This window comes from Mustela nigripes, chromosome 1 (assembly GCF_022355385.1).
Source record: "Mustela nigripes isolate SB6536 chromosome 1, MUSNIG.SB6536, whole genome shotgun sequence".
In the NCBI taxonomy this organism is placed as follows: domain Eukaryota; kingdom Metazoa; phylum Chordata; class Mammalia; order Carnivora; family Mustelidae; genus Mustela; species Mustela nigripes.
In genome coordinates this window covers 80,868,475-80,889,904 of record NC_081557.1, presented here as the reverse complement: position 1 = coordinate 80,889,904, position 21,430 = coordinate 80,868,475, and the positions used below count along the sequence as shown (strand labels likewise).

At 44.5% G+C, this 21,430-nt stretch overlaps 1 long non-coding RNA gene across 1 annotated transcript in view; it reads left to right on the top strand.

The window, feature by feature from the left end:
• The first annotated feature begins 2,344 nt into the window (after nucleotides 1-2,344).
• Nucleotides 2,345-21,430, top strand: part of LOC132012247 (uncharacterized) — a 33,840-nt gene continuing 14,754 nt past the window's right edge. Inside the window, exon 1 of the long non-coding RNA XR_009402565.1 lies at nucleotides 2,345-2,542. This is a non-coding gene — a long non-coding RNA (uncharacterized LOC132012247). The remainder of the gene's footprint in view (nucleotides 2,543-21,430) is intronic.

Genomic DNA, 21,430 nt, shown 5'->3' with positions numbered 1-21,430 from the left:
AGTTGAAAATAGAGTTACCCTACAACCCAGCAATCATACTTCTAGGTATTTACCCTAAAGATGCAAATGTAATGATCCGAAGGGGCACGTGCACCTGAATGTTTATAGCAGCAATGTCCACAATAGCCAAACTATGGAAAGAACCTAGATGTCCATCAACAGATGAATGGATAAAGAAGATGTGGTAGGTATACACAATGGAATACTATGCAGCCATCAAAAGAAATGAAATCTTGCCATTTGCGAAGACATGGATGGAACCAGAGGGTATTATGTTTAGTGAAATAAGTCAGTCAGAGAAAGACAATTATCATATGATCTCCCTGATATGAGGAAGTGGAGATGCAACGTAGGGGTTTGGGGGGGTAGGAAAAGAATAAATGAAACAAGATGGGATTGGGAGGGTGACAAACCATAGGAGACTCTTAATCTCACAAAACAAACTGAGGGTTGCCAGGGTGGGGGGGCAAGGAGAGGGTAGTGGGGTTATGGACATTGGGGAGGGTATGTGCTATGGTGAGTGCTGTGAAGTGTGTAAATCTGGTGATTCACAGACTTGTACCCCTGGGGCTAATAATAACACATTATATGTTAATAAAAATATATAAAAATTTTTAAAAAAAGATTCTCTGTGAGTGAATAAAAAGCCTCTTATTTGGGGGTGCCTCAGTGGCTCAGTTGGTTAAGTGTCTGCCTTCAGCTCAGGTCATGATCTCAGGGTCCTGGGATCAAGCCCCACATCAGGCTCCCTGCTCAGCAGGGAGACTGCTTCTCCCTCCCCCTTTGCCCCACCCCCGACCTGTGTGTGCTAGCTCACTCTCTGTCTCACAAATAAATAAATAAAATCTTCTTTTTTTTTTTTTTAAATCTCTGATCCAGAGATCTTACACCAGGATATTAAAAACTGAACAAAAGCTATCTGCCCTACGGATTGCATGGAACACTGGGTGTGGTGCAAAAATAATGAATAATGCTGAAAATAAATAAAAAATAAATTTTAAAAAAAGTTATCTGCCCTAAACCTCTATTGTCTTTTTTCCCTAGACTTGATATTGATATTATTCATAATAATGATATTATTCATAATAATAGGCACATTTATTTGGGTGCTTACTCTATTCCAGGCACAGGATGAAAAGCTGTACTTGCCCAAGGTCACCTGGCTGGTAGTGGTAGCCAAGAGAACAGGTGCCTTTGGTCGGGCCGTTCTGCATCCCGGACATCTGCTTTACTGTGCAGCGAGGCAGTGCTGGCTGTTTGGACAGAACACTGGTGAGCAGGCTCCCAAGTTGTAGGCAGGAATGCTGAGTCCCAGATGGAGAAAGTCTACAGAAGTGGTAGCTTGCTCTGCATGATGCGATTTGCCCCCAGCTAAGCTGATGGCTTTTACTGCTTCCTGGCCATGAGGTTCTCCTGTTACGATGAGAATGACTTGAGCAATCCTCCACTTGCCAACACTATGAAGATGACAAGCTTGCCAGTCTGCTGTGGCTTTCCCCCCACCCTCCACAGCACCAGGCCAGTCCCAGACCGAAGTGCCATCAGCAAGAGCCACATGCTGAGCTGGATTCCCAGTGCTGAGTCTCAGTGGGACCCCAGAGTGGCCTAGAGGTGGAGAAATGGAGTGTGTGCCAGAGACCCCAGTCCTGGGCAGTTAGAGACAGCATTCACTCCTGCCTCTGTACTTTTTTTTTTTTTTTAGATTTTATATACATATTTCAGAGAGGGTGGGGAACACAAGCAGGAGGAGCTGCAGAGGAAAAGGGAGAAACAGACTTGCTGCTGAGCAGGGATCCCAACGTGGGGCTTGACCCCAGCACCCTGGGATCATGACTTCAGCCAAAGGCAGACGCTTAACCGACTGAGCCACCCTTGTGTCTCTGCTACTGCCCATCTGCTCAAGCCGTGTCTCCCCCTGGAATGCCTTCTCCCTTCCTCTACATCAGCTCAAACCATACTCAAGTCTCAGCCCTTCTCTGAAGTTCTCCCTTCTGTGAACTGACTAACAATTTAGCTCTGGCACAGAGTCTAACAGAGGTTGGACCTCACGACCTAGATGCAACACAACGATTCAGCAAGTGCAATATTCATAAGTGACCTAATCAGTGTCGTGCAAAGGGTTGGTGATGGGGAGCTGAGGTGGGTAATGGACTCCTGCCTTATGGGGTTTACAGTCCAGTGGGGAAGACAAATGAAACAAAGAATTTCAAGTATGAGTGGGAGGGCAAGGGAGGTAAAGACCGCTTGGGTGCCGAGAACGCAGGAACTTATCTGAACCAAAGGAATCAAGGAAAGCCTGCCAGATCACGGGTTTTCCTACTCCTTAGTCAATTTGTGAGTTGAAGTCTTGTCTTCTCTATAAACGGCATATGCTGCAAGACAAATAACTGTGTGCACTATAGCCCTTGTGTCCTGCGTAATTGTTCATGAGAAATCATCAGAGAACACCAGCCAGCTTGACCAAGACCCAAGACCCGCACAAGCCGTGGCTGCACCAAAAGTAGAATTTAGGAAAATCCTGGGGCTTCATCATCAAGAAAAGGTATGTTTGTATAAATTTTGCTGCCCTGACTCCTTTGCCTTGTTTCCTATCTTAGTATCCTCTCTCTGAGCTGCTGGTGTAGGCCTAGAAGGAATTATAACCCCAGATAAAAAGCCAAATGTGGGTCCTGCATAGGCCTGTAGGAGATTACACAATAGGAAAGTGCCAGGACCCTAGATCCGACAGCCTGAGCAGAAGGCAGAAGCTCTGCCTTTCTTCCTGAAAAGTCCTCAATTAATTCAGCTGAACAAAACTGATCTCCTTCCATGTTCTTAAAAATTGTACTCTGTGCTAAGAAGTGCGGAGGCCCTGGGAGGGTATGCAGGTGCCTGGGCTGTGAAGTGCCCCAAGGACCTTACTGGTGAGTCAGAGAACAAATCCACTCAGAGATACTAATAATAATGACAGTTTCCAATTAGTGTATGTCCCCCAGGACCAGGTCCTGAGGGCTTTGTGTCTGGTGCCCCCTTACCCGCCCCCCTGCCCTGTGTTCCAGCGAAGGTATGAGTATGCCCATATTTAGAATAAGGAAACTGAGGTTTTCACTTGCTCAAAGCTGTAGCAGGCTAGCTGCCAAGCCGGGATCTGAACCCAGCTTCTGGGTGGGGCTCCACGGCCTGTGTCTGTGTTTCACTGCAGTACACTGGCCACAGAGGCAAAGGGTTTATTTTCACTTCATAAAGAAGAAGAAAGGAAGTGCTTCACTAGAGATACAGAAAGTGTCATGGGAGTACAGAGGGGGTCAAATGGCTTGAGAGCAGAGGGGTTAGGAAGGGTTTCATGTGAAGGTAGCAATTTTTAAATACTAATTTTTGTTTTTAGTTTTTTGGATCCAGAAAGATCCTTTAAGATCAACTAGTTCGGCATTTCTCGGGTGTGGCCAAGATGTTCCTTTATAGTGTGTGTGTGCATGTATGTGCGTGTGTGTATGTATGTGTGTGTAGGGGTTGTGTAGGGGGTATAGGTGTGTATGGGCATCGTTTTAAAAGCCTGGGAAAGGTTGTAAATCATATCCCACTCTTGGTGACCCACCAATGCCCATTAGCAAATTAAAGGCTCTGAAAAGTCATGTGGGAAGGAAATCTGTTCGTCCCAGAGTTTCCCAAACCTACTTGATCATGCCACCCTCTTCTGAAAAACCCTGATGAACATCTCAAGGGATTCCTATTCCTTGGAATATTTGGATTGTCCATGGTTTTACCTACAATGGGAAGTAAGATCAGAGAGGGTAAGCGCTGGGCCAGGGCTCCCGCAAGACAGGAGGCAGGACTGGACTGGCACAGATCAGGACTGGGAAGAGCGGGGAAGATTCTGAGGATTCTGTGTGAGGCAAGGCCTGGAGCCCGGGAAGCTGCCCTTTGGTGTGGAGAAAGATGACCAGGCTTTTTTGTGTTCTGAGGAAGTGCCTGAGGAACGAGGAAGATGGTGAGCCCAGCAGAGGGGTGGCACAGGGGCCAGTTGGGGGGGGCAGGGGGCAAAGTTTGGGTCAGGTGTTGTCTTTACTCAGTAGCAGGGAGCCACTGAAGGTTTGAGGGCATGGAAGACGTATGATTAGATCTGTGCCTCAGGAAAACTTCAGTGAAAATGTGTGCAGGTTAGAATGGCCAAGAGAAGAGAGAGCAAAGACGGGGGAATGAAGGCAGGGAAGAGGCACTGGGAACTGGACAGGGTTTCTCCCCGTTCACAGAGGAGAGGAAGGCGGGCAGCAGAAGTCAGCCAGCTCTGTGACAGGTAGCCGACCTCGAGTAGAGCCAACAAACTGCTACCTTGATGGTGGTGATTTCCTCGCTTTTTGTTTTTATTTTTAAGATTTATGTCTTTGTTTTGATAGAAGGAGTGAGCTTGCATGCGAGTGAGGGAAGGGGAAGAGGCAGAGGGAGAGAGAGAATCTTCAACAGACTCCTCGCTGAGTAGGGAGTCAGACATGGGACTCGATCTCCCCACCCTGAGATCATGACCTGAGCCGAGATCAAGAGCCGGATGCTTAACCAGCCAACTGAGCCACCTAGATGCCCATCGTTTGGAGTCTTAAAATAATCAGTTTTTAGATTTTTTGTTTTTAACAACTTTGTTGATATATGTGTGATATATGGCACATACCACACAATCCACCCATTCAAAGGATACAAGTCATACCCTTTAATACACTCATAGACACAGACACACCCTTTATGGGGCTGCTTGGCGTGGAATCTGCTTGAGATTCTCTCTCTTTCTGTCCCTCCTGCTTGTGCGCTCTCTCCCTCTCTCTCAAATAAATAAGTAAATCTTAGAAGAAAGAAAGAAAGAGAAAGGGAGAGAGAGAAAAAGAAAGGAAGGAAGGAACCCACTTCCTTACTTCTTCATACCTTCCAGCCACAAGCAGCCACAAACCTACTTGCCGTCTCTGTGGGTTTTCCTATTCTGGACATTTCGTGTTAACACACTCGTATAATCTGGATTTTGTGATTGGATCTTTTCACTTAGCCTAATGTTTTCAAGTTTCCTCCATGTTGAGAGTCACGTATCAGTACCTCATTCCCTTTTATGCACAAATACTATTCCGTTGTACAGTTACACTATGTTTATTTCTCCATGTGTCAGTCTATGGACATTGGAGCTGTTTCCATCCTTTGGCTATTAGGAACAATGCTGCTAGAAATATCCATGTACACATTTTGTGCAAACGGATGTTTTTATTTCCTTGGGTATATGCCTGGGAGTGGACTTGCTGGATCAGATGGTAACTGTATGTTGAACATTTTGAGAAACTGCTAGATGGTTTTCCAGAGCATGCATGCCCTTGGACGGTTCCACAAACAGTGTACAAGGGTTCTGTTTCTCCATGTTCTCCCCAACTTTTGCCATCATTTGCCTTTTTCATTTTAGCCATCCTCAGGAGTATGAAGTGGTACCTCATTGTGGTCGCAATTTGCATTTCCTTAATGACTAACGATGTTGGACATCTTTTCATGCACCTATTTGTATATTTGTCTTGGAGAAACGTCTGTTCAGATCCTTTGCCCAATTTTAAATTTGGTTGTTTCTTTGTTATTGATCTGTATAAACTCTCTGTATCGTCTATAAATAAGCCCCTTATGAGATATATGATGTATAAATATTTCCTGCCATTATGTGGGGTACCTTTGCACTTTCTTGATGGTATTCTTTGAAGCACAGAATTATTCTTTTCATTTTGGTGAAGTCCAATTTGCCTATTTTTTTTTCTTTTGTTGCTTGTGCTTTGGTGTCAGATCTAAGGAACCATGGACTAATCTAAGATCACAAAGAGGTAGAAGTCCAACTTCATTTCTTTGCATATGGATAATAACCGGCATCATTTCATTCCTTTTTCAAATCATTTTATTTTTTTATCATGATAAGTGTACTCTTTAATCCTCACCCCCATTTCCTCCATCCCCCCCCGACCTGCCTCCTTTCTTGTAATCATTAGTTTGTTCTCTACAGTTAAGAGTCCATTTCTTGGTTTGCTTCCCTCTCTCTTTTTTCCTTTGTTCACTTGCTTGGTTTCTTAAATTGCTCATAGGGTATCTGTCTTTCTCTGACTGACTTATCTCACTTAGAGTAACACTCTCTAGTTCCATCCATATCATTGCAAATGGCAAGATTTCATTCCTTTTTATGGCTAAGTAATACACTACTGTATCTATTTACCACATCTTCTTTATCCATTCATCTATCAATGGACACTTGGGCTGCTTGCATAGTTTGGCTATTGTAAATAACGCTGCAGCAAACTTAGGGGTGCATGTGTGCCTTTGAATAAGTGTTTTTGTATTTTTTAGGCAAATACCCAGTAGCATAACTACGGGATTATAGGGTAGTTCTATTTTTAAGTTTTTGAGAAATCTTCATACTGTTTTCCACAGAGGCAACATGACTTTACATTATCCTTGAGGGTTCCTTTTTCTCCACACCCTGGCCAACCCCTGTTGTTTCTTGTATTGTTGATTTTGGCCAATCTGACAGGTGGGAGGTGATACCTTATTGTAGTTTTGATTTTGCATTTCCTTGATGGTGAATGATGTTGAGCATCTTTCCACGAGTCTGTTGGCCACCTGGATGTCATTTCTTTTTCTTTTTTTTAATTTATTTTTTATTTATTTTCAGCATAACAGTATGGATGTCATTTCTTTGGAGAAATGTCTGTTTATGTCTCCTGCCCATTTTTAAATTGGATTATTTGTTTTTTGGGTGTTGACTTGTATAAATTCTTTATATATTTTGGATAGCCCTTTATCAGATATGTCATTTGCAAATACCTTCCCCCATTCAGTAGGTTGCCTACCAGCATCATTTCTTGAAAAAAAACACATTTTCCCCCATTGAATTATCTTGACATTCTTATTTAATATCAATTGACCATAGATGTCAAGGATTATTTCTGGGCTCTCAATTCTATTCCATCAAACTATAAGTCTAGCCTTATGCCTAGGCCACACTGTCTGGACTGTAGTTTTGCAGTAAGTTTGAAATCAGGGAGGGTAAGTCCTTCAACTTTGTTCTTGTTCAATGTTGTTTTCACCATTCTGGATCCCTTACATTTCTATATGAATTCTAGAACCAGACTGTCAGTTTCTGTAAACACACCATCTGGGATATTTTTTTAATTTTTTTATAAACATATATCTTTATCCCCAGGGGTACAGGTCTGTGAATCGCCAGGTTTACACACTTCCCAGCACTCACCAAAGCACATACCCTCCCCAATGTCCATAACCCCACTTCCCTCCCCCCCAGCAACCCTCAGTTTGTTTTGTGAGATTAAGAGTCACTTATGGTTTGTCTCCCTCCCAATCCCATCTTGTTTCATTGATTCTTCTCCTACCCACTTAAGCCCCCATGTTGCATCACCACTTCCTCATATCAAGGAGATCATATAATAATTGTCTTTCTCTGACTGACTTATTTTGCTAAACATAATACCCTCTGGTTCCATCCATGTCTTCGCAAATGGCAAGATTTCATTTCTTTTGATGGCTGCATAGTATTCCATTGTGTATACCTACCACATCTTCTTTATCCATTCATCTGTTGATGGACATCTAGGCTCTTTCCATAGTTTGGCTATTGTGGACATTGCTGCTATAAACATTCGGGTGCACGTGCCCCTTCGGATCACTACGTTTGTATCTTTAGGGTAAATACCCAGTAGTGCAATTGCTGGGTCATAGGGCGGTTCTATTTTCAACATTTTGAGGAACCTCCATGCTGTTTTCCAGAGTGGTTGCACCAGCTTGCATTCCCACCAACAGTGTAGGAGGGTTCCCCTTTCTCCGCATCCCCGCCAGCATCTGTTATTTCCTGACTTGTTGATTTTAGCCATTCTGACTGGTGTGAGGTGATATCTCATTGTGGTTTTAATTTGTATTTCCCTGATGCCGAGTGATATGGAGCACTTTTCATGTGTCTGTTGGCCATCTGGATGTCTTCTTTGCAGAAATGTCTGTTCATGTCCTCTGCCCATTTCTTGATTGGATTATTTGTTCTTTGGGTGTTGAGTTTGCTAAGTTCTTTATAGATTTTGGACACTAGTCCTTTATCTGATATGTCATTTGCAAATATCTTCTCCCATTCTGTCAGTTGCCTTTTGATTTTGTTAACTGTTTCCTTTGCTGTGCAAAAGCTTTTGATCTTGATGAAATCCCAATAGTTCATTTTTGCCCTTGCTTCCCTTGCCTTTGGCGATGTTCCTAGGAAGATGTTGCTGCAGCTGAGGTCGAAGAGGTTGCTGCCTGTGTTCTCCTCAAGGATTTTGATGGATTCCTTTCGCACATTGAGGTCCTTCATCCATTTTGAGTCTATTTTTGTGTGTGGTGTAAGGAAATGGTCCAATTTCATTTTTCTGCACATGGCTGTCCAATTTTCCCAGCACCATTTATTAAAGAGGCTGTCTTTCTTCCATTGGACATTCTTTCCTGTTTGTCGAAGATTAGTTGACCATAGAGTTGAGGGTCTATTTCTGGGCTCTCTATTCTGTTCCATTGATCTATGTGTCTATTTTTTGTGCCAGTACCATGCTGTCTTGATGATGACAGCTTTGTAATAGAGCTTGAAGTCCGGAATTGTGATACAACCAACTTTGGCTTTCTTTTTCAATATCCCTTTGGCTATTCCAGCTCTTTTCTGGTTCCATATAAATTTTAAAATTATTTGTTCAATTTCTTTGAAAAAGATGGATGGTACTTTAATAGGAATTGCATTAAATGTGTAGAGTGCTTTAGGTAGCATAGACATTTTCACAATATTTATTCTTCCAATCCAGGAGCATGGAACATTTTTCCATTTCTTTGTGTCTTCCTCAATTTCTTTCATGAGTACTTTATAGTTTTCTGAGTATAGATTCTTAGCCTCTTTGGTTAGGTTTATTCCTAGGTATCTTATGGTTTGGGGTGCAATTGTAAATGGGATGGACTCCTTAATTTCTCTTTCTTCTGTCTTGTTGTTGGTGTAGAGAAATGCAACTGATTTCTGTGCATTGATTTTATATCCTGACACTTTACTGAATTCCTGTACAAGTTCTAGCAGTTTTGGAGTGGAGTCTTTTGGGTTTTCCTGGGATTTTGATATGGATCGTGTTCAATTTACAGACCACTTAGAGGATTATTGCCATCTGATAATGTTAAGTCTTCTAACCTATGAAGATAAGTTGTCTTTCTATACCTCACTCCTTTTCTTCCCTAACAATATTCCATTGTATAGATATAGCACTTTTTATTTAACCATCTGGACATATGGACATTTGGACTGTTTTCTCTTTGGGGCTATTCTGAGTAACACTGCTATGGATATTTTTGCACATGTTTTTGTGAGGATGTGTCTTCATTTTTCTTGGATTTCTTGGATCACTTAGGATTGACTTGCTGGGTCATATGGTAACTCTAGGTCTAACATTTTGAGGAACCTCCAGACTGCTTTCCAAGGGAGCTGCACTATTTTACATTCACTATTTTTATGTTTTCAGCAATGCACAAGAATTCCAATTTCTCCACATCTTAACTAACATTTGTTATCACCAATTTTAGCCATCATAGTGGGTGTGAAGTGGTGTATCATTTTGGTTATGATTTGCGTTTCCCTAATGGCTTAATGACATTGAACACTTTTTTTCATGTATTTATTGTCTATCCCCTTCCCTTAATTCAAGGGCTTTGGGAATAATGAAGAGCCATGGGCAACTCAAACTAGTTGACTGGCCACTCCTGGCCCAAGGCATGGGTATCCAAGCACAATGAGCAATGCCCACAGCCTCTCTTCTGTGATCAGCTGCCCTGAACCCAGGAAGTGTGGTCGGTTATGCCCAAGGCAGCTCCTGTAGCCACAGGCAGCAAGTAGTCCCAGCACGGTAGGTGGTAGAAAGCTTTTGAGAGAAGCGGTGGCTCATTCTGAGCCCACCTATTTGCTCAGCTGCTTCCAAAAGAATCTGCCTGTTTCCTTAAGTCTAAAACAGAAAACATACGGAAGCACACAGATCTTTGAAGCCTTGAGGAAGATAAATAAGTGACAAAAGGGTGGCATCTGTTTGACCTGGCTTTGTCAGAAAAAGAGGAGGGAGTGGTTCAGAGAATCCACACTGCCCCATGAGTGTCAGGGAGCACAGCAAGGAGGCATCTGAAGGCCTGGGTATTTGCTGGACCTCCAGAGGGCTCCGCTGGTGAAGAGGTCCTGCTCCTCTCTCAGAGCCCGGCGATGAGACTGCACGGAATGAGTGCCAGGCGTGAAGCCCCTTGGATAGCGCCAGTCAGAGCTGCCTCCCAGCCAAGACCAGCTGTGGGAGGAGATAAAGAACAAACATCTATTTGTCCCCTTCTCTGCTTGAAAATGTCATGAGGTCAGAGGAAAGACGTGGACATAGGTTGCTAGAGTTGACTAGTGTCTTTGGTTCACATGCTCTTGGGGACGTATCATGACTAGAAAGTGGATGTCCAGGGAAAATGAAGTAGCAACACACCGAATGCCACTCTGGAGGAGACTGGGCTTTCAGCTGACCTCGGAAGCATGGTGGGTGCTCAGAGGATAAAGACCAAGTGGTGAAAGGCTTGTCATGGTCATGGGCATCTTTTTTTTTTTTTTTTAAGATTTATTTATTTATTTGACAGACAAGAGATCACAAGTAGGCAGAGAGGCAGGCAGAGAGAAAGAGGAGGGAGCAGGCTCCCTGCTGAGCAGAAAGCCCAATGCAGGACTCGATCCCAGGATCCTAAGATCATGACCTGAGCCGAAGGCAGAGGCTTAACCCACAGAGCCACCCAGGTGCCCCAGTCATAGGGATCTTAAAAATGATACTCCCTTTGAAGAAAGAGGTATAAAGGATAACATGTAATAATTGTTTGAAATTGCTTTAAGCAAAGCTGTTCAATAGAAGAGGAACCAGCTTTTGTGTGTGTGACTAGGGAGCAGAACCAGGACCCATCTGCAGAAGTTACATTGACATGGTTTGAACTCGTTCTAAGTAAGAACTTTAACCACATGAACTCTCTGATGACAGAATTGACCACCTTGTAAGGTAATGAATTTTCTGACACCAGAAGGGCTAATGCAGAGGTTGGGTACCTGTTTATACAGGATGATAGGAAGAAGAGTCAGACATTTGAAAGAGGGCCTGGTGGAGTCTCACAAAACTTCAGATTCTGAAATTCTCTAAATCTATTTGGGTTAAACCATGTATATTTGCCACTGTTCCTCTTTGTGGCCTGTTGGACCTCACTGGCTCGAGAGTAGCCCAGTCAATTCTCAGGCATCTGCACCAAAGGGGAACCATAATAGCACATTACATCCAAACCAATAGCAACTTGTCAAACTGATTGGGTTTTTTTAATTATTATTAGTTAAATTCAGTTAGCCAACATAGAGTACATCATCAGTTTCAGATGTAGTGTTCAATAATTTATCAGTTGGATCTGATCTTACAGTATGTTTGATTTGGGGGCATCTCCTCGTGTTTTATTTAGACTAATAGTTTGGAGATTTTTCCAATTCCATTGGATCCTGCACTATTTAATGATGTTACAGGAGACAGACTATCCATTAATATCAAGACCTCCTGACATTTCTGGCAACTAAATCATCTAGCTCAGAATCTGAGCTAGCTCAGAGTCTCTACTAGGCTGAATTACAATAGAAGGGGAATTTCTCTGTTTTGGAGAGGTATAAGCTAAGGGATCATTGGCATGGATGAGCCCCATTATGTTGGTGACTACTCCAGAAATAAGTTTTGCCAGATTGGAACTTAGGGATTCTTCAAACCCTTTGAAGGGGGACGGGGAGTAGGGGATAGAGCTTGAAGTCCTTCTCAGAGTGTTGTCCTGGACCTCAGTCAGGCTCCATTCATGAAGAGTAAATATTCCTACTGCACAGGGGTGCATGGGACTGCTGAGTAGACAGATGGAATGGAAAGTAGAAAAGTAAGGTACAAAGCACACACAACTTTGCATCCCTGGTGACTATGAAAGTGAAATGAACTTGATCCATAAAAGCAATGCTGGGGTGGCTCAGTTTGTGAGGCCCCTGGCTCTCGGCTTTGGTTCAGGTTGTGGTCTCAGGGTCATGGGATCGAGCCCCATATCAGGCTCCACACTCCGTAGGGAGTCTGCTTGAAGATCCTTTCCCTCTCCCTCTCCCTCTGCCCCTCTCCACCTCACATGTACATTATCTCTGTCTTTCAAATGAATAGATAAATCTCTTTTTTTAAATGTGCACTTTTATAAAACAACAGAAAGACTAAAAATTAGCATATCAGTAAAAAAGTTCGTAATTGAAAAGAGCATATTTCCTTCATCTTTGCCCAGCACTGCTGCTAGCCATGGCACTGCAGAGGGAGGTTGAACGATGTAATGGTTAAGAGATCTGGCTCTGGACCCAGACTTCCTGAATTCCAATCTTGGTTCTGCCGCTCACTAGCTGTGTGACCTGCAGCAAGTTACTTTACCTCTCTGTGCTTCAGTTTTCACATCTATAAAAAAGATAAGGATGGTGATAATAGTGTCTATCTCATGAGAAACAGTAAGATTTAAGTGTAACGTACTTACAATGTTGTCTATCAATAGTATATACTCAATGTGCTCAATGATACTGTTTCTTATTATATTACAGGAATTAATGTTCTCACAATAGGAAGTTCAATCCCAGGTCAACTGGAGGGACAGGTAGGGCAGTGAAGGTAGGATTTCTTTCTATGAGATCCTTCCTTCCTTCCTTCCTTCCTTCCTTCCTTCCTTCCTTCCTTCCTTCCTTCCTTTCTTTTTAAGATTTTCTTCATTTATTTGACAGAGAGAGACAGCAAGAGGGAACATAACCCAGGGGAGACGGAAAGGGAGAAGCAGGCTTTCTGCTGAGCAGGAAGCCCTATGCGGGGCTCCATCCCAGGACCCCAGGATCATGACCTGAGCTGAGGGCAGAGGCTTAATGACTGAGCCACCCAGGCGCCCCTCTTTCTGAGAAGTGTCAATGAGAAAGATGTAACACGATATTTGAGCACAGCTATAGTTTTCAGTAGTTGCTATATTCTTCAGTAGAATCACCTGAAGAGATTTTAGCCAAATGAAGCCTGGCTGTATCCTGACCAATTAAATGATAATATCTGGGAGTGAAGCCCAGACTATCTTCTTTTTCAAAAGCTCACCAAGTGAAAGTAACGTAGAGCAGGGGCTGAGAATGGCTGGCCTCGAATCTTTTCACTTAACGTATGGTTCAGGGATCAGCGGCATCAGCATCGCTGGGGGGCATGTAAGAAATGCAGGGTCTGGGCCAGGACCGTCTGAATCCAAAGCTTCCTCTTGACATGATCACATTCTGATTCACACCCCCTCTGATGTCTGAGGAGGTACTGGAGTAGATGACTTCCAAGGTCACTTCTCGCTCCCAGGGAGGCGTCTAATAAATGCCGAATGAAACAGTGGCAGTTATGTGAAGTCCCAGAAAAGTCTGAGGCAGAAAGACTTTTGGAACCTGGACCAGCAGGGATGTCATCCGAGCCAAAACCTGATTTTTCCCCAGGCATGGAAATCTTGACAAAAGCACACCTGTGCTCACAGACCAAGGATAATTAATTAGCGGGGTGCCCCTGGCACTCAGGCTTCTGGTGCCAATGGAAAGGGATGAGAAGAAGTGACATAGATTGATAGGAACCAGAGACAGAGAGGAGAAGAGATAAGATAATAATTTCATTTTCCAGAGGTCTCCGTGAACCCTGGTTTTGATGCATTTCCAGTGCCGTGGCTGGTTCCTCTGACTTACTCATACTTCGAACTGGCAACCTCCCTACAGACGTGCCCACCCACTTACACAGGAAACCTGAACTCCTGTTTGTTATATCTTTCCCGCTGCTGTTCTCTTTCTCTTTCCTAGCCATTAGAGCACAGCTTTACCCTCCTACCAACCCCTATTATTTCTGTCCTCTTGCATAACCCTCCAAGTCCACCTGCTCTTAACCTGAGTTTCTCCATCACTGAGTCACTTACCTCCTTCACATGCTGATGAGCAAGGCACTGTTCCGGGTGGTGATAGGGAGCAAGAACTGAGGGATGGCCACTGCATAAAATAGAACCAAAAATTCAAAACCAACTCCAATGTCAACACATCCTGTCAGCTATGTCAATGGGAACTCACCAGACCTAGTGATAAATTCAATCAACAAAAGGCTAGTAGGCTTCTAGAACTTGACAACATGGCTGAAGAAGACCCATGGAGGACACAACCAAGTTCCTTGGTGCAGGGATCAGCCCTCCACCCTCCACTTTTCTTTTTTCTTTTCTTTTCTTTTTTTTTTTTAGAGAGAGAAAGTGAGAGGGGGTATAGGGGTAGGGAGGAGCAAAGAGAGAGAGAGGAACTCTCCAGCCAACAGGGGACTCGATCTCACGACCCCCGAGATCGTGACCTCAGGTGAAATCAAGAGTTGGATGATTAATCCACTGAGCCACTCGGGCGCCCCAGCCTTCCATTTTTTTTTTTTTTTTTATTGTGGTGAAATACACACACATAAAAATTACCATTGTAACCATTTTAAAGTGTAAAGTTCCATGGCATTATGTATATTCACATTGTGTGTAACTACCACCAGCGTCCATCTCTAGAAACTTTTCATCTTCCCAAACTGAAACTCGGTACCCATTAAACACTAACTCCCCATTCCCCCATCCTCCTGGGCCCTTGGAAATTCTATTATATTTTTTGTGTCTATGAATTTGATACCTCATATGACTGAAATCATATAGTATTTGTCTTTTTGTGTCTGGCTTATTTCCCTGAGCTTAATGTCTTCAAGGTTTATCCATACTATAGCATGTGACAGAATTTCCTTCCCATTTTTACCCCACATCTTGGCACTCTAGAAGACGAGGAATGATCACTTATCTGGATAAGGTCATTCTGTGTCACTGGAGAGGACACAGGGAGACATACAATTTATCTCTGCTCCCTGAGCAACAGTAATCAAGTCAAGGAATTGGATCCTGGAGGGGTTAGAGCCTTTGTCTGTGAGTGTCACTGGAAAAAGTTGAGGGGTAAATGGAAGGAGTCCATAAAGAGGAGACTAGAACAAAGACCCAGTGGTGGGCATAGAGGTGGTATGCATGTGTGTGCCTGATGGGAAAGACTTGTCCAGCTAGCTTAGCTGCCTGAATTCCAGCTCAGATGTCAGCCATGGGTAATGCTGGGGTTCAAGAGCACAGGTTTGTGCAATGTCATCTCTCACCCTGGGCTGTGCTTAGTTTTCCGGTGGCCCATCTTCAACGTATTTACATCGGGGCCATGGCGGACTCTAGCCAGCTCAGCCCCTCCTTCCTCCCTTCCCTAGCTCAAACCCAGGACATAGTCTGAACCCACTTCTCAGGGAGCAGCAAACGTGGGAAGTATCTCAGAATAAGACACCAGTGCTAAAAGGAACCTCCAGAGGGCCATACCTTCACTTGATTCTGAGGAAACTGAGGCCCAGGAGGATGAAGTAACTTGCCCGAAGTCACATAGCAGAGCAAAGACAATTCAGGATCTGCTCTTTGCCAAGTTGGTTTCATCTAAGCTGTCATGGCTTCAGTAACAGTGAATTCTCCTTCTCCCTATCTTTCCCAGCCTCTAGACCCTCCCCCTGCCTCAGTACCCCTGCCTGCCCACATCTCCAGAAGCAGCCTTGAAGTCCCCTCCTCCTTCATCCATCATTCCAGGTCACTCCCCCGGTCTCCTGATTAGGCCTTCTCCCTTACCCTCTGGAACACCGCCCCCCTTCCTTTTGTTGTGATTGCTTACTTTTTCAACCAAAACTCCCATGAGGCCTGGGGCAAACCATCTGTGGAGTAAATCCCAACTAGAATAAGCACTTACTGAACAAACTGAACGTTGCCGTAGAGATCTTGAAATACCTTTTCCACCTGAGACCCCAGCCCTCCGCTCCCCCCCCCAACATCTTTGTTTCTAGGGCCCCTCAACTGCTCTCTTGTTGCTGTAGGATGACTGAAATGCCCTACAAGGGACAGTTCAAGATTTGAAATTACTACTATATTGATTCAGGCAAGTTCTTACCTTAGGAATTTTGGAACAATCTGGGCAAAAATGTCTGAAAGTCCCAACACACCTACTTTAATCTCATTAGTGCAAATTCAACTGACAGGCTCATGAAGCCACCCTGGGGTAGGGGGTGGGTGCTGAGCCCTACAAACACTTACAAGGGGCAATTTCCTTCACACCTGGAGATGAGAAATCACAGTTGACAGCCCTTGTTTTGAAAGACGGAAGATTGGTGATAAAGTCAGAGCTGCATGCAGAGAAAGGACGCATTCCATTCTCTCCCTGGGAGGGAGGGGCAGCGGATGGAAAGTGCTAGCAGAGGAAGGGAGCACAAAGGAAGACAGACGGAGTAGGCATCTCTGATGGTTTGCACCTCTGACAAGAGAGAACAGGGATTAAAGCCATCAAAACAAATCAGACTGCCGCCTCTCCCTTTGGTTTCCCTGAGGCCTCCTCTGTAAGCACAGGCCACATCTGCCGCCTCATCGGCTGAAATTTCTTAGAAGTTCTAAATTTTTGCTCGTCCTCCTGAGTTCCATCAATACTGTACTTGCTCTCAGAGCCCACATTCTCTCCGTGACTCTCCAGCAGTGGCTCCCAGAATTCAGACCTGGAAACAGACCTTCTGACATAGCATTGCCAGATCTTTGTTTTGTCAAGGGAAGATGCAAACACAAAACAGAATGAAATGAGAAACAAGCAATTATCATCTCCACGATTTCTTTTTTTAAAACAGGTATTTTAATACCAAATAAATAAATAAATAAAGCTCTTCCTAAAGCTTTTAAATTTGAGATGGTCCTTAGTATTTGAGAATAAAGCTCTAATGCGATTGGTAACTGAAAGCCACATTTCCAACTTCAACTCCTACGAGTCCCCAAACTGCTTCCCTCTTGAAATACAGCCTTTGATCCATCTTGACAAAACTATGTCTTTTGCACTCTGGCAATTCTCACTCATCCTGGAGCTCTTCTTGTTCTTCTTCTTCTTTTTTAATTTAAATTCAATTAGCTGGGGCACCTGGGTGGCTCAGTGGGTTAAGCTTCTCCCTTTGGCTCAGGTCATGATCTCAGGGTTCTGGGATCTAGCCCCGTACCCAGCTCTTGGCTCAACGAGGAGCCTGGTTCCCCCTCTCTCTCTGCCTGCCTCTCTGCTTACTTGTGATCTCTCTGTCAAATAAATAAAATATTTTAAAAAGAAATAAATTTAATTAGCCAATATATAGTACGTCATTAGGTTCAGATGTAGAGTTCCATAATTCATCAGTAGCCTATCACACCCAGTGCTCATTACATCCCCTGCCCTCTTTAATGCCCATCTGCTAGTTACCCCCTTCCCCCAACCCCCGCTCCTCCAACAACCCTCAGTTTGCTTCCTAGAGCTAAGAGTCTCTCCTGGTTTGCCTCCTTCTGAGATGACGCCCCTTCTTTTGAAGCCTCCCCTTCCTCTGCATGTAGAGGGTGTCTCCCCTCCCCCAGCCCCCAGCATTCCACAGAGAGTTCCCTCCCCAGCAGCAGTGCTCCTCCATTGGTGGAGGAAGGAACGACTGACACATCGGTCCACCCCTTCCTTCACCAACCCAGCATAGTGCTGGCACCACGAAGGCTACACCTGGAGAACACAAACTTGCCCTTGGGGAGTTTACTTTGAGGGAACTGGGTAAATCAAACAGACTGAAATGAGACAATATAAACCATTTGGAATCAGTGTGACTCAGATTATGGGCATAATAGCTGAGGGGATCTGAAGTGAAGGGAAAGTCATCTCTGGGTGGGGCTTGCCAGAGATGGTTTCATGGAAGAGATGAGTTTTCATCTGGGCCTTGAAAGAAGTACAGAATTTAAACTGGCAGAGGAAAGCCAGCATGAACAAGGAAGGGTGAAGAGTAGGAGTGAAGGCTCAGAGGAGTTGGGCAGTGACGAGAACCAGCTGGGGGCCAGGGTTCGAGCATGGTGGTAAGTACTGAGCCCCCAACAGGGCAGGGAGGGAGGCAGGTTGGACTAGACCAGGGGGAAATGAAATGCCTAGCAGAGTAATAGAATCTTACTGCTGGGAATAAAATTTTATTCTTTTTTACTGGAAAGATTAGGCATCATCCAGTCTCACCCACTCATTTCACGGATGTAAAAACCAAGGCACAGAGTGGAAGCATGCTCTTTCCAAGGTCATAGGAATAGCAGCATCGACAGTAAAAATAAATGCAGTGGCTGACTTTAATAGAACCCATAGGACAGGCTGAACACTGCTTGAAGCACTTTATCTGCATACCTCATTTAATCTTTTCCACCATTCTGTAAGGTAGGCACTGGACTTATCCCCATTGTGTAGGTCAGCAAACTGAGAAAGTAAGCAGCTTGCTCAAGTTCACAAGGTAACATTGACAAATGGCAGAGTCAACACTCTGGAACGGATCCCATAGGGCGCTAGTGCTCATGGAAAGAACATAGGATTTGGAATCAAAAGACATGCATTCAAATTCTGGCTCCACCCCAGTAGTCATGTGACCTCAGGCAAGCTACCTAACCTTGCTGATCCTCTGTTTCCTCATTGGTACAAAGCAGATAATAATTCCTACCCCACAGGATTTCTATGGGGATTAAATAAGATTATATGTGTCAAGTTCTTGGCACATAGTATGTGCTCAATAAACACTGGTTTCCTCCCCTCTCCATCTCCTTCCTTCTAGAAGCCTTCGCACCCCCTCTGTGGTCCTATGGATTCAATTCTGCCCACTCCCACCCCTCCCCTTCACCTCTGGACAATGGTCTTCCAGACTGGGGCCCTGGAGGTAACTGAGGGGTGGATGTCAGGGTTTGGAGAGGAGGAATCTGGTTTTCCTGGATATATTGGTACCATTCTCATTTGGCTCCGGTGATGTTAGCATCATGGGTGGCAGAAAAAATCTGCTCTCCTGCTTGGGGTGGGGTGTGGGAAGTCATCAGGAACCAGTGGAAAGACGTAGGCCAACCCTTTCATGGAATGACTTCTTCCTGGCCCAAGCCCTTGGCCTCTTGGGTGTCTTGAGTTCCTTATTCCTTCTCCACTTTCTCTACTCAACCTCTTACATGCTGAGTTGTGCTGCTTAATTGTTCCATAGGAGGCCTCGGAAAATATGTATGGGGAGACCAGTTGGTGGGAGCCAAGCAACTGTATCAAGAACTTTGCTCATATGAGGATGAGATTGAGAAATAAGATGGATATTTTCATTCCTGGCTAAGAGATGGGATAAGAGGAATGTTCCTCCCTGGAAATTTTGAGTGTTTAGCTAATTGAACAACATCTTGGCCTCTTGGTTGCAAAGCACCATCTTCTAAGCCCTCAAGTGTTAGTAAGCTTGAGCACTCAGGAAATTAGTGTTTGGTGGCTACCAAAGTGAATTAACTGTGTGATCAAGTCCCTCTGAAGAAAAGGCCGTTATTGGTGAGTTGGGAGTTAATAAGTCTGCATACTGTAGACTCTGTTTCTATTGGATTTAAATGAAGATGAAAAAGGACTCTGAGAAGGCACTGGGGATGGGACCTAGTATTTTGGAAGCCCACTGTGCACAGAGCACCGTATGAACACTCTGTATATGTATCTTGCTTCATCTTCCTGGCAACCCCATGAAGCTGATGAAAGTCAGTCAGCCAGGCCTGGGTGTTAATCAGTCTCACTTTCTAGCAGGGTGACTGAGGACCATTAACATCTCAGCCTTAATTTCCACATAGGAAAAGCAGGGATACTGGAGGAGTCCTAGTGGTTCAAAGATTGTACAATGAAGAACATAGCACCCTCCCTGCTCAGGGCCAGTGCCTCAAGTTTGGTTGGTATTGTCAGCGGGGGAGGTCACAGAGGTCTTTAGGAAATAAGGAAAGGGGGGATCCGATAAGTCCAGGCTCTGAAGCTTGAGAAAGATTTTGTCTTGTCACATCGAATCAAGCTTCTTTCTGTTAGAAACAAGGGTGAGCCATCCAGTTGACTCTGGAGTGTTTTGGCAAGGTGGGAGGGAGCCCTGGGCTGCAAGTCAGCGACACGGGCTCCACGGGCAGCTGGCCGGTGACTCTCTTGTCCAGGTCCCGGGCCTTCGGTTCCACGTCTGTGAAAGGACACGGCTGGACTCAGGGATCTCTGAGGTTTCTTTCCGCCCTGTGAAGAACCTGGCCTTCCAAAACATAAGTTCATTTATATAATCTTAACAGTCCCATTCTGGCTTTTTAAATTTGACAGGCAGCTTAGGAGGTACAAGAAAAATAGCTCTCAAACAATTTCAAAACAAAACAAAGCAAGTTACAGGCAGTGCCTTTGGATTTCCATTTCTTGCCCTTCTGCACAGGGAATAAAAAAACAAGAAAACATTTTTCTTTCTTTCTTTTTTAAATAACACACACATTGTCTTTCTACCTGGCATTTCATTTGGGCCATGTGCCAGGGATGTGGATAAGATCTTTGAGGAAATTTTATAATGTCACATACTTATGCAAATTGGCAAAGTGTTTTTAGCAACAGGCACCACAACAACACCCTGAGGTTTCAGTGAGTGAGAAGCAGCCAGGCAACCTAAGCAGCTTTGAGTACCTGAATGCAGGAGGATGGCCCCAGAGACAGGAGGGTGGGGTAGACTTGTGGCAAGGACGGATTCTGGAGTTCTCTGGGTTTCAACATGGCTGCCATCTTGGCCAAACCACATTGGTCAAATCCACTCCATGTCTTGAGTCGAGGTGTCCTATCTGTCCAGTAGGAGGGTGTAGCTGTCCCATTTCATGGGTTCCAGGACTGCTATGGGCCCTCCACTGGGGTGGCTGCTCACTGACCCAATGCCATCTTCCATCACAAGGACTCTAGATCAGAGGCCATGGCATAGTGGCCTCCCTGGTCCAAAGGCCCTACATCAGGTCAGGCCCACCTGTGCAGTGATTAGTCAGGACTTTTAAAGTTAGACAGATCTCGGTGCAAGGCCTAGGTCATGTCCAACTCCACCACCTCCTAGCACTAGGACTTTGGTAGGATATCTTCCTTGATTCTTAATTTTCTTATTTGTAAAACAGAGGTAGGCAGGTTGGAGGTTTGTTTGTTTGTTTGTTTGTTTTTAAGATTTTTATTTATTTATCTGATAGAGAGAGATCACAAATAGGCAGAGAGAGAGGGGGAAGCAGGCTCCCCACTGAGCAGAGAGTCCGATGCGGGGCTGGATCCCAGGACCCTGAGATCATGACCTGAGCCAAAGGCAGAGGCTTAACCCACTGAGCCACGCAGGCACTCCGGCAGGTTGGAGTTTTGGTCAGTCTACTTTGTGGTTTTATGTAAGGCACACATCCCATGGGGATGATTGGGAGTTAAATATTTATAAACAGCTACCACGGAGACTGACATGTAACAAACATTCAATCAATGGGCATCATAATTATAGTTACC